Raw genomic sequence first — 14,249 nt, 5'->3', positions numbered from 1 at the left:
TCTCTCTCTCTCTCTCTCTCTCTCTCTCTCTCTCTCTTCTTTCTGCCTCTCTCCTGGGACTGGGGATTGAACTCAGGCCCTTTTTATTGTACTGAACTACATTCCCAGATCTTTTTTGTATTTGAGACAAGTTTTCACTAAGTTGCCCAGACTGAGCTAGAATTTACTCTTTGTTATGGTTTGTGCCTTGTCCCCACCAAAGCCCCAGGCAGTCACGGATCAGCGGATCAGCTTCGGAGTATGTGATTGATTATTGTGGGTGTGGATGCCGCACCTGCCCTGGGGCAGGTAATTTGCATTACAATGTGAGGAGGGGAGAGAGTAGCCAGCTAGCTGCCTGAGCTGCTGCCCCTCCCTTTGCTCTCTGCTCTCTGCCACCACCTTGAAAGGTTGCCCTCTGCCATGTGTCCCTCTGCCTTGGAGCCAGCTGAGTATGGACTGAAACTTCCTGTATCTGTGAGCTAAATAAACCCTTCCTTCTCTAATTTTGAGTGTCAGGTATTTGCCCCGGCAATGAAAGAAAAGTAACTAAGACACTCTTCTTCCGCTCAGCCTCCCAAGTAGGATTCCAGGTGTGTGCCACCCTACCCAGCTTTGGTGGCTACCCTTTACCCAGAGAATAGCAAGGAAGGCTTGGAGGTGGAGGCGGAATTCTCCCACCACTGTGCCTCCAAGTATAGAGGAGGACAGGGGCTGCCAAAGGATAGACCCTCAAAACCATACACAAAGTGAAAGATTCATTGGTCATTTGCACCCATACAAGTTTCCAGTCACAGGGAGGCAAGGAAACGCCTGGTGCCACGGCAAGATCTGCTCTCAGCTCCTCGTCCTCTTTCCCTGTCCAAATCACCACCAGCTGCTACCTAAAGCAAAAGTGGCAGCTTCAGCAACCACAGAAAGACCTTAGGAGACCAGAGTCTCTTCCCTTGCCCTTTTAAAGTGCTGCCTCTCTTGCGGCTGCACTGAGGAAAACAGACACCTCAGCTGGGCCTGAGAGAACATAATGTGGCCTGGAACTACTGGCTTTATATAGTCTGTATGCGTGCCACAGATATTTATAGAGTGTTTGTGATGGGCAAGGTCAGAAGCCCTGCACTTCCCCTGCTCTGGATTCAGCACAGAAGACGGCCGATGGCAAGTTGGCCAGGCTCCTTGAGAGGACAAAAGGAGCATGGGACTGAGAGGGGGTGAGGAGAGGAGGGACTGCCCCCCAGGCGGGTCTAGGATGCCTCACGGAGCCAGGGCTGCAGAGTGAAGGAGAAGAAAGGGTAAAAAAACCCACAGACCACAGACAGGGAGAAGGCGCCAAGCGAAGGAAACAGAGCAAGAGGAGGTCTTGCTTTAAGACAGGAGAGTTGAGGACGCATGTAGGCTGAAGGAGCGTGCTCTGGAGGGGCAGGGCTGGTGCAGGAGAGATAGCTCAGCTTGGGAGGGGAGGAGAGGGGCAGAAATGTGAGTGAAAGGGGACCCTAGGGAGCTGTCAGACTTGGAGCCCTACACAGTTTTCTCAAGGAAACAAGGAGTCTGTCCTGAAACTAAGGAGGCTTGGGAGAGCCTGGCAAGAGGGCAATCCTTTGCAAGCTTCACACAGACAACGTCTGGTTATCAGGAGTCTGGCTATAGTTGGAAACAGAAGCTCTGTTGCAGTCCTGGTCCTCATGGATGTGTGGCTTTCTCCTGTAAACTGCAGAAGGTTTGTGTGAGTGTGGAGGCAAAGAAGTTCCTTCTGAGCAACAGGAAATGGGGGAAGGGGAGGTAAGGCCTTGGTCATCAATTACGCCTCCAATCAAAGTTAGGTAGGAGCAGTCTGAGGACTACTACAGTTGGTAAAGGAAAGGAGGCAGTGTGCCAGGAGGGGAAATGTATGAAAAGACGAGAAAAAGTTCATGTCCACCTCAAAATGTGACTTCATTTGGAAACAGAGCCTTTTTTTTTTTTTTTTTTTTTTTAAAAAAAACAACATTTATTTATTTTGTGTGTGTGTGTGGCCAGCTCAGCCCACCAGGGGGCGGGGCTGGCTGGCATGTGGTGCTGGGGGATTGAACCGCAGTCCCTGTGCTTTGCCAAGCTTGTTCCAAGTAGGTGCTTTAGACCACTGAGCCATCTCACCAGCGCAGAAACAGAGCCTTTCCAGATGTAATCAGTTAAACTGAGGACACACTGGATTAAGGTAGGTACTAAATCCAGTGATGGGTCACCTGATTTTTTTTTTCTTGTTTTAAAATGTGAGACAGGGCTTCACTAACTCTCTAAGTTGTACAGGTTGGATTCACACTTTTGATCTCCTGCCACCCAAGAGTGCTGGAATTACAGGCATTTGCTACCATACTCAACAGATGTCCTTAAAAGAGCACAGAGACAGAGGCACAGAGAAGGGAGAGTGCCATTTCAGACTGAGGCAGCTAGCAAAGTAGCACATGATGAGCCCATAAATATGCATCATTTTTATATATTTTATTAAAAGTGAATAAAAATAAATATTTTATTGCAAAAATACAGAAACAAAGGACAGGCAGAGACTGGAGTATTAAATCTATGACCAAAGGAATACAGAGGACTGGCAGCAGTCTCCTGAAGCTAAAGGGAAACACAGAACAAGATTTTTCCACAGGGGCATGGTGGTTCACACACACAATCCCAGGCACTCAGGAAATGAGGCTACAGGATGGGTTCAAGGCTGACCCAGACTTGATGATCCCATCTCAAAAAAAAAAAAAACAACTTCCTCAGGACCTCCAGAGCCAACCATGTCAACACCTTGCTTGAGACTTCTAGCCTACAGATAAATCTGTTGTTTGAGGCTTCTTGGTTTGTGGTTCTTCGTTACATCAGCCCTAGCAAAGACACGCAGACAGGAAGCAGCTGGAGACCTGGGGTTGAGGCCCACGGCCCTCCCTCTGCTTGATGCTATGTGGCACAGTGAGCCTGAGGATCTAGGTAGAGGCCACAGAGGCCCTGTGAGGGGACTCTGCGGGAGCTGACTTGGGGGTGAGGTGGGGTACACAGAAGGAAGGAGATCAAGGCTTCTGCTGCCCCATGAGGGGCCGCCTGCCTCCATCTCGGGTTCCAGGAAGGACACTGTCATTCATTCCAGAAGAGGACCCAGGCTGAGAGCTCCACAGTCTCCTGTCTCCTGGAGAAGGGGAGAGGAGGGAGACAGGCTGCAGAGTGAGAAAGGAGCTGGTGGGGAGGAAGTGGAGGTGGTAAGAGACTTCAGAAGTTTAGGAGTGAAAGAGAGGTTAATTGGTGCTGGGCTTAAAGAAAGCATATTCTTTGTTCAGTGTGGTTTGACTGCTAACGGACTACCAAAAATATTACTCTCACTTTGTTCTCTCCCATTCCAGTTGTCTTAAATCCAACCACATTATGAACCTGGCAATCCCCCCTTTCCACCTGTGTCTGCAACAGATAATGAATCAATTGAAAGGCATCTCAAAGGAAGTAATACAGCCTGTGGCCATGAGCGTAGGTGTGAGTATAGCGTGTGTGTGTGTCTGTGTGTGTGTGTGTGTGTGTCTGCGTGCACCGTAGGGATGGGGAGTGCTTAGAAACTGCATGTAGGGCTAATGATGTGGCTCAGTGACAGAGCATGTGCTTAGCATGCACAAAGCTGAGCTCAATTCCCTGCACCACACACACACACACACACACACACACACACACGATAAAGGAAAAAGGAACTGAGCATCTCAGCCCGGGCATACCCTGCAGTATGTTTGCCTTATTGATTTCCCCCTAGTGGCTCCCACCTGTTCCGCCCAGTCAGGATCATTCTTTGGCCTTCATAGCAGTCACCTTCAGGAAGTCCTGGGTGGGCAGGATCGTCTCAGTCAGCAGGGGTTATGGCTGCAGGGAAGCTGGTTAACGCTGTGGTGGTATGGGGGACTGGGCAGGTCTCCTTTGGATCACAGCCATGGCTGCTTCTCCCTCCTGGCCGTGCTAGAGAAAGACCCATCTCCTAGTGCTGTGTTGTTGACTCTGACAGCAATTTTTTTTTCCAGTACAACCCCTTCCCTACACTTTTGGCACAGAAATTGCAGACTGGTTAAAGCTAATACCTTGTTCTAAAGCAGCCTTCAAGATCAAAGCTAGAGGATCAGGTAATTGTCCGCAAAAGCCTGAAAGGCATTTTCCTTCCCACACAGTTCTGACATTCCCTATCCCCTGTTTGTTAGCTGTAGTCCAATCCTCTTGCAGACTAATGCCAAAGGAGATTTTGAGCTTGTTTATTAAACTTTTACAAAGTTCAGGATGAAAATTAAGAACAGAAGCAAATCAAAGGCTTGGGTATTTTATCATACATACCATCATTTGCATAATCCAGTTGGGCTGACAGACAAGGAAGAGACTGAATCAGAAGAACTAGGGACACTAGAAGGGGAGGTGTCTTTGCTAAAGATACCTCTAGTCTGTACCTTGTTAACAGAATTTGAAGGCTAGAAGAGCACTGGAAGACTATAGAAGAGATGCACATCATCCATTCAGTGTATCGAGCATTATTTGAGCATTACTATTATGCAAGGAAGTCTCTAGGAATATAAAGTATAGGACACATCTGCTCTTGAGCAGTGGCAAAAATTACGAGTTAAGTCCTATACAAAGCTTTGTGGAGTACAGAGGAGGGAGTTGCCAAAAAATACCTGGAAGTCAGATGGGCTTCAGGGAATTATGATGATTCAGGTAACCCTGGAAAGATGAAAAGGACCTGGACACTCAGCTTGAAAAACAATCTGAAGGCTGGGGAGATAACTCAGTGGCGTAAGCACCTGCCTGGCAAGCACAAGGTCCTAAGTTCAATCCCCAGTACTGAAAGAAAAAAAAAAAATCTAACTAAAAGCGTGGAGCTGATAGGAACACATTTTATTCAGAAAATATTAAGGAGCTGGAGGTTAGAATGATTCTGGCAGTGGTTAGGGAAGGAGCTAGAGAGACAGCCGGGGACTGGATTAGGACGAATCTTCTACAACATAAGAAATTTGGATTTTATTATATGAATGACATTCTACTGGGAATAGTTAAGAGGGAAACTGCTTAACTACTTGTAGCTGCTTAATCAGTGGCAGGACAGTAGAGAAGGGACAGAAGAGCAACTCCAAATGTGGCACAAGAACTACATGCTAATCATCTCAGGTGCAGAAAAATGATTAAGATCAAGAGCTTTTCTAGAGGAGATCTCTGGCCCTTAGCAAAACACGCCTCCAGAGGCAAAAGCCATGATTTGCTCCAAATGCATTGCCAAGCAGAAAATTAAACCAGAGAACCTGAATTGCTGCTTTTAACCTTTTGAAAGAGAAAATGAAAGTGCTCCAACTACTCTGTTTAAGGCTCACTTTCTACACAGGTGCTCTGCCGCTGAGCTACACTCCCAGCTCTTACCGCTTACTTTCTAAAAATTGACTGTGAATCAAAAAGTTCTAAAATCTTAGCCTACAAAGGAGGCCTATCTACAAGACAGGCAATAGTTCAGAAGAAATTTCAGCCCAAGGTCAAGAGTCTTCAAAATATTTTGGATTCTCTGCTAGTCATCTAGGTAACTTCTTTCTATAGTAGGGCTGGCTAGACCCTATTTAAACCCATTCTGAAATTATGTGTCCCTTTCTATCTGTAATATACTGAAGAAACTCACAGATTACGGTGTGCACCTGTTGCCTCTCCTAGTTAGCATATTTATTACATTACATTTTTCCAGTCTAGTTCAAAGTTCTCAGTAAGTCCATGAGAAACCACAATGTACCTATCAGGGTCATCTGAAAACTGTTCTAGATCTTGCCTGGTCTATTTTAGGTCACTGAGAGAAAAGGACATGTAAACGTAAGTAGTTCTAAACTCCCTATTTATTTCCTGTAAGAAATATTGCCCTTGAGAAGTTTGAACAAAATCAGCTGAGGATGGCTAAAACCTCATGGACATCTCAGTTATATGTGCCTAGAAGGTCAACCCTCAAGACTCAAAGGGCAAATAGGGGAAGCTTCAGACTCAGTAGTAGTGGGTAATGCTTTGATTAAAGTTGTCTCGGAGTCCTCCTCCCATGAAGAATACCCTCAGGCTCAGTGGTAGTGATGCATTAAGGGCTACAGTTGTCTGGTTTTCCTGTGGCTTACATTTGCATTTTATTTTTGTTTTTGTTTTTTTACATTTACATTTTGAACACAGATAAGTGTTATTATTTAATACAAAGAAAGTCTGAATGATATAGGGCAAATGAAAGTCTCAAGCTGAAAGGTACCTGGGATGAGTTCATGTTCTCTAAAACCAAAAAATGAATTTTAGGAACATCAGAAGTTAAGAGCAGAATATTTATTGGGGGATAGAAAGCCTATGTCTGAGAAAGTAACAGAAGGGGGCCCCGAGAGGGTTGTCCCTGGGAAGCTGTCTCTTCCAGAGACTTTTATAGAGTAAAACCATGTGGTGAGGCAGGTCCAAAGCGGGGAACATGGGAACTCGCTTAAGTGGGCATGAGGTGAGACAAAACTGTGGTCAGCCAATGAGATTACAAGCACCATTGTTCAGGTAAAATTGATTAAATCCAGAACCTAATGGGGAAGCGAGTCACAAAGCAAGCAGACATGAATACAGAACAGGAGCTTATCCAGTAGCCAGCCGGTAGCAGTTGGCTTAGTGATTCTTCCTGGCTTCCTCAAGGTGATGATCAATCCCGGATGCTTGTCTTTAGGGAGGCAAGCATTTGTTCGATCTTTGGTCTTTAAGTCTGGCCTACAGCAGGAGCATCCATCTCTCTAACAGTTGCAATATATCTTGTCTTCCATACTGTCTCCTTGAGGGCCTGGCCCTGTCCGACTGCCTATAATATTTTTATCTAATTTAGCTGCCTACAACATGAACACAAGGCAATCTTGGCCAGTTTTCTTCTCTAAAAGTACAATTCTAATTGTAAAATAGCATCATAGTCAATGCTTCCCTCTACGTTCATTCCATCTGTGATCTAGGGGTAGGTAAGCCATGAATGGTTGCAAAAAAATAGTAAACTGTTGTTTTTCAATATGAGAGGGTCAAGCCTCTACCAGTGCTTAAGAATACATTCAAAGGAGTAAAAGTTTTTGACATTGAGCAGCCTAGAAAAATGTAACAAGAAAAAAATGGTGTCGTTTTAATTTCTTTTTTATTTCTGTGCCCTCAAGGTATCCTGAGTCAGTTACACTCCAGGTATGTGACTGTTGTCTGACAAGAGACCAGAAAATAAAATTGGCTCAGTCTATCCCTTGTGCTGGCACATGATCCTACCTTCCCAGGGAACTTGTTTGAAAACAACTCCTATAGTTGTTTTTGAAAGCACAAGTTCCAATTGATTCTAGCTGAAAGAATCAGGTTTAAAGATGGAAGCATTACTAGTGTTGTAGGCAGCTGAATTAGATTAAAATATTGCAGGCAGGCAGGCAGGCAGACAGGGCCAGACCCTCAAGGAGACAGTATGGAAGATGAGGTGACTTTGCAACTTTGGGAGAGACAGACCCCTGCTATAGGCCAGACCTCAAGACAAAAGAGTAAACAAATGCAACCACAAGATATAGGCATCCAGAACTGATATTCTCAATGAGTCTCTTACTTTAAAGATGTCTGGAAGTCACTTACCAAGCCCCATACCAGAAAACCCCTGTTCTATATTCATGCTGCTTGCCATGCCCACTTGCTACATGACTTGCTTACCATTTGGTCCTGGATTTAATCAATTTTACCTGTGCCATTGTGCTTGTAATCTCATTGGTTGACCATAGCTTTGTTGCACCTCATGCCCACCTGTGTTCCCATGTTCTCCACCTTAGACCTGCCTTACCGCATGGTTTTACTATATAAAAATCCATGGGGCCAGCAAGATTGCTCAGCAAACAAGGTGTCTGCTTAGGCAAGTGCAAGGATTGGGGTTCAATTAAGCTGTGTAGTGAGACCCTGTACCAAATACATTAAACAAAAAATCCCTGGAAGACACAGCTTCAGGGGTAAACCACTCATGTCCCTCTTCTGTCCCTCCCTCAGACAGGAGCTTTCTTTCCCCCAGTAAATATATTCTGCTCTTAACTTCTGTTGTTCCTAAAATTCATTCTTCAGCTTTAGAGAACATGAACTCTACTCAATTATCTTTCAGGTTGGGAGTTTCATTCCCCTAAATCCCTAGCAAAACCAATAGCCAAGAGATCAAAAGCACTGTTTTCCAATTTTTGAAAGAATGAAGAAATTAGATCAAGGGCAAAGTAGAACATTTTGCCAGGCAGGTGCTTTTGCCACTGAGTTATCCCCCCCACCTGCCCAGTCCTCAAAGTAGACCATTTTTAGCTTGCAAAAGAGATCATCTTTCAGAGACAGTCAGAATCAAGTAAATGGCTTGGAGTCCAGGCATTTTGAAATCTTTCTAATCACCTAGGCAACCTTCCTTAGCAGCAGGGCAAGGCTATGTGTTGTTCAAGTTCACTTTAAATTTTCTCTGGAGCACACAGTTTAAATTTATATTCATCACCTAGCAACTACAATTCCCCTGTTAGTAATTTTTCTTTCAGTACTAGGGATCAAACTTAGGACCTTGCGCTTGTCAAGCAGGTGCTTATGCTGCTGAGCTATCTCCATGGCCTCTGTTATCTTTTTTTGTTTTTTGTTTTGTTGAACATGAAAGAAAAGAATGGCTGACTAAAATCTTCTTCTTGTTACATATGCAAGGAACAAATGTAAATCATTCTGATAGCTACTTTCCTCCATGAAATTGTAAGCTATGTAAGCCTGATTTCTGGAGGCAGGATAAATCTAATGACAAGGTGGTTCTAAAGCTAACTGCCAGCAAGTTGGGGAAAAACTAGGGTCTAAACATATAGCTCAACTCTCAATGCAGGCTTTAAGAAAGGGCTCTAACAGCATCATCTCAGTTCACTCTGGGACAGAGCATACCAAAACATCACGGAGAGTTACCTCTTACCTCACTGAGGACTGTAGGTGGAGACAATAGATAAGTGAAGATTTTTTTGCTGGTTACCCAGTTGGGCTGTTGCCATTCAGCTTCCACTGAAGGACCTTTGGCTATATCTGCCAGAGAGTTGCCCTTGGCATGACCCCACAGTTGTCCTCTCAGTTTTCATTAGTCCTCACAGCCACAGATCAGTCTCCAAAAAGGAATCCAGCTGTCTGGTTGACATTCCATTGGCTATTGGCTTCAAGGGAGATTCACCAGAAGTTGTTGGAGAACCTGTCCTCTGTTTTTAAGAATGTGATGGCTGCTCTAAGAGCCTTTAACTGGCTGAAAGAACAACCACTGTTTGTTACAGTTCTATAAGGAATAGATCAAGCCTGTGCTAAATATAGAATAAATTCCATAAAAAGACCATTTTACAGCATTTCACCTCAAAGTCCACTAAGGGGTGCTCTAACGCAACTTTTGCTTAGCATCATCACCTGGGATAACAAACCATAACAGGTCAAATGAAGAATGCTAGTAAATTAAGCATCCAAACCCAAATTCAACATATACAAAACAAGAATAAAATGTTGCATTAAAGAAGCATCAAGGGTTGGTCAAATAGCTCAGCAGATTAAAGTGCCAGCAAGCAGGTGCAGGGGCCAGGGGTTTGATCCCCAGGCCTGCTGTGCTGGCCCCGCCCCCAGGGCATGCTGAGATTGCAATTGAGACTAACTGAGGTGGTGCACACATGTCATCACAGCTCTTGGGAGGCTGTAAACAGGCGGGTCACTACCAATCTGATCTAGTAGTAAGACCCTGAACACCCTGTAGCACTTCCCTAAAATACAAAAAAAAAAAAAAAAAAAAAAAAAAAAAAAAAAAAAGCATCAAAACATTTCCATATTCTCAACTTTAATTTATCATCCTTTTTACAAAACAATAAGGGATTGACAGATACAGAATACAACTTAAAGCATAAATTTTTGATTGCCTGAGCAAGTCATAATCCAGAATCTGTAAAACAAAAGCAAATGCTTACCTCTACCCAATTATGTCAGCGCAAGACCTCCAAATGACATAGGGCCCATGACATAGAGATGACATATGGACCTCCAAATAATATGAGATAAATAGTATAACTTCCAACCTGTTAGATGTCTGACCCTCTGAGTTCATTTTCTCTAAAGTCAAGAAATGAATTTTAGGACCAAGAGAAGTTAAGAGTAAGAAGAATTTATTGAAAGATAGTTTTTGTCTGAAAGGGACAGAAATGGCTGGTAAAGTGAGTTGCCCACTGGCCCACTTGTAAAAGGCATTTTATTGAGCAAAGCCATGAGGTGAGGTGGGTTCAAGGTAGGATGAAACTATAGTCAACTAATAATATTACAAGTATAGTCTCTTAGGTAGCATTGATCCAATGGGAAATCACAGGTAGGTGTAAGGTGGGGTAAATGGGGAAGCCAGTCACATAAGAAGTACACGTGGGATGAACAAGGACTTTCCTGGAAGGAAGTGGGTCGATTAAGGAGGTTTTGGTCCCCTGCCAAGGTGATTTATGCCCATTTAGATTATCAGGGCCAGGGAGATAGCTCAGTGGCATAAGTGCCTGCCTGGCAAGTATAAGGTCCTGAGTTCAATCCCCAGTACTGCAAACAAATAAAAAGAAAAAAGAAAAAGAAAAAAGAATATCAATCATAGCTTTTCATTCATAGGGTATGTATATGGGTGTAGATATTCCTCTTTCTCTGAAATCTGGCCTTCAGGTAGGGTACCTCCAGCCACAATTGTCTTCTGTGCTGAGGGTCCAGTCCTGTCTAACTGCTTGTAATATTTATAACTAACTCAGCTGTCTCAAATACTGCCAACCCTCAGTCCTTCATTTTTCATCTTGTGATAGTGTGCCACAAAATGTTCAAGACAGGCTTCAACTTGCAATCCTCCTGCCTTGGTCTCTACAGTAGCTGGGATTATAGACGTTTGCCACCAAGCCTGGCCACTCCTGATTTCTAACTGGCTCCTTACTAGCCCCACAGATCTCAGCTCGTGTATCAGTTCTTCAGATCTGAGGAACCATCCCATGTAGCAGAAGTGGCTTCCTAGTATTCTTCATGCCTGGCTGCAGTGCGTTTCTTTCATAGATTTTACCATGATTTATAATAATTTCTTTGGGGCTGGTAAGATGGCTCAGTGGTCTAAAGCACCTACTTAGAACAAGCTTAGCAAAGCACAGGGACCACAGTTCGATCCCCCAGCACCACATGCCAGCCAGCCCCGCCCCCTGGTGGGCTGAGCTGGCCACACACACACACACACACACACACACACACAAATAAATAAATAAAATTTTTAAAAAAATTGAATCTTATAATAATTTCTTTGTTTACTTTTGTAAGCATGTCTTTCACAACAAGAGCCCTTAAATTCTGTAAGGGCAAAAGTATCTATCCTGTCATGGTTGAGTCAATGGCCAAGTCTGGAATGATTTGAAAATACTGGCTGGAGGAGTGGCCTTAGAATATTGTTTTTATATGTGTGTTTTTGTTGTCATTGTTGTTTTGTGTTGTTATTGGTTTTGTTTTTTTTTTTTATGTATCTGGTACAGGGTCTTGCTACACAGATTGGACTCATAGTGATCCTCCCAGCACTGGGATTATAGGCGTGCACCACCACACCTGGTCTCGGTGGCCAGCTGGTCCCTGCAATTGCCTGAGCAAACACTTAGTCTGCTGAGCAATATCACTGGCCCTGGCCCTAATATTGTGTATGCTAAACTTGTTGGAGGATTCTGGTCAGGACTCAGAAAACAAGAATGCTGATTTTACAAGGCAGACAGTAAAGACAGGTGCAGGAAGTTTCATTTGGAACAAAGACTCCATTGGCTGCTGGAGTCCAAGCCATTGTGTTAGTTACACTCTGGGTAGAAAATTTGTTTGCATTTTGCTCATGTCCTAAGACTAGAAGAGACAGAGATTAAAGGCAGCAGACTAATTAATCTAGCAAAGGAAATTTCTGGCTGCACAATGCTAAGGTTGTGGCATAGATGCTGTTGGAAATTTTCAGTCAGGTTTACATTGAGGATCAGAAACAAAACACCCATTTAAAAGTTTTCACTTTGTGGGCTGGCGAGATGGCTCAGTGGTCTAAAGCACCTACTTAGAACAAGCTTAGCAAAGCACAGGGACCGCGGTTCGGTCCCCCAGCACCACATGCCAGCCAGCCCCGCCCCCTGGTGGGCTGAGCTGGCCACACACACACACACACACACAAATTAAAAAAATTTTTCACTTTGGGGGAAAACAAAGGGCCTGAAAAGTAGGAGCAAAAGAAACCATGACTTATGAAAAGATTAACACTAAAAATAAGCCAATTACTTTATTTATTTATTTATTTATTTATTTATTTGGCAGTACCAAGGATTGAGCTCAGGACCTTGCACTTGCCAGGCAGGTGCTTACACCACTGAGCTATATCCCCGGTCCCCAAGCCAATTACTTTAAAACAGGATGAAAAGAAGAATCTCCTGAGGTCATCCTAGAAATAGCAAGATTCTTCCTTTTGCTCTGCAAAAGTGAAAGGCTGCCTTGGGAGGTGAGACCCAGTGTACTTTCCTTCAAAAGGGCCAGCCAGGTGATTGGTTTGCCAGGATTAGGGTCACAGTGCTCAGCTGCCCACTCAGAGCACTTAGCCATGATACAGCATGGCCTGGCTGCTGCTCAGGCTGATGGCAGACATTGAGATCATCAGTGTAAGAGTCCCCTCCGGGTTCTCATCTTGGTCCAAGAAGTCAATATTTGTAATCCCAAAGATACATTATTGGAATCACACCTAGTTAATTCCAATCTACCACTCCAACTGCAAACCACAGCGACAGTAAAGACACTAAAACATATTTATAATTATTGGGGAGCCAAGGGTACCTAAGTCCAGCCACAAAGATGGCTTTCTGGAACAAAGAGGGCCACACAGGTGTTTTATTGAGTGAAGGAGGAGTGGCTTGAGGAGGAATGACTGAGAATTGTGGGAAGTAGGTGAGTACTGTGAGTTGAGCTACATGGGTGGCCTACATTTATCTCTGCCATATGCAGAGAGGATATGCAGAGAAAGTAATCTGCATTATACTTGAGATAGTATCTAATGTTTCGGGTGTCTGGTGCTTTGGCTCTGATGTAATCTTTCAAGCCCCTGGAAGTCATAGCCTCTATCTCAAGGCTCAGTCCCAGCTGGCAGCATGGAGCATTGGCTCCTCATCCTGTCTTGGCTAGGCTCAAATTAAAGAGTAGCAGGTGTAGGTTATCAGGCAAACACGCATGCCACCTTCAAAAACTATCAGCAGCACCTTGGCTAGACCAATACACATTGCGTAAGGCCAATTCAAAGGATAAAGAGAAGTCCTAGCCAGTTCTGTACATATCAATACAAGGAAATAGGGTCAGGATCAGCCAAAATGGAGACAATCGCTTTTCTTTCATGGAGAGCTGCTCAGGTGGTCCTCCACAATCAATGTAGGGCTGGCTTTACAGGCATGCAGAATGCAGGAAAGGTAAAGTCAGGGAGGCTACTCCACAGATTTTAGAAGCTCTGGGAGGCCAGTCAGTGTGCGCCTGGGAGAACAGTGTGTAAAGCTGTGAGAAGCTGAAAGTTCAGTGGAGGCTCTAAAAACTTGGAAAAGCCAGGAATGTAGAACATCTGAAGAAGGCTGAAGGCAGTGAGAAGCCACAGGGGTTGCAGCCAGCAATGCCGTAGTGTTGGGCGGCCAAGCCCTTTGGAACTTATATCTCATGCCAGATGCTGGACACAGAACTGTGGGATTTAATGCTTGCCAGGCTGGGTCCTAGCTTAGCTTTCATCCCATTGCTTCCTCTCCCTCTATCTCTGCCTTTTGGACTGGGAATGTTTAGCCTGTGCCATGGTGTGTCAGCAGTGCTTTCTCTTTATTTTTAAAAAAAAATGTTTTAATTAATATATGTTTTTAGTGCATAATGTTTATATTCCTGGTGGGGAGTTGCTAAATCATATCTCAATTCTTTTTTTTTTTTTAATGTATTTGGTTGCTGCAGAGTCTCACTATGTAGCTTGTACTCATGGTGATCCTCCTGCTTTCCACTTCCTCAGCGCTGGGGTTACAGGAGTGCACCACTACACCTGGACTATGGCCCACTCATCCCGCCCTGGGAGTAGGGCTGGCATGGCATGTGGTGCAGGGGATCAAACCAAGGTCCCTCTGCTTGCCTAAGCAGGCACTTTAGTCCACGGAGCTATTTCACAGGCCCTCACATATCAATTCTTTTTTCCCATCTCCTTTGCCCTCCAGCTCCATCTACATAGTGAGACCCTATAGACCCTGTATTAA

At 44.4% G+C, this 14,249-nt stretch overlaps 1 pseudogene; it reads left to right on the top strand.

The window, feature by feature from the left end:
* The first annotated feature begins 2,133 nt into the window (after positions 1-2,133).
* Positions 2,134-14,249, top strand: part of LOC101590101 — a 30,171-nt pseudogene continuing 18,055 nt past the window's right edge.

Source organism: Octodon degus, unplaced genomic scaffold (genome assembly GCF_000260255.1).
Source record: "Octodon degus isolate 3935 unplaced genomic scaffold, OctDeg1.0 scaffold00090, whole genome shotgun sequence".
NCBI lineage: Eukaryota > Metazoa > Chordata > Mammalia > Rodentia > Octodontidae > Octodon > Octodon degus.
Note: the sequence above shows the minus strand (reverse complement) of the source record. Positions and strands in the feature narration are given on the sequence as shown.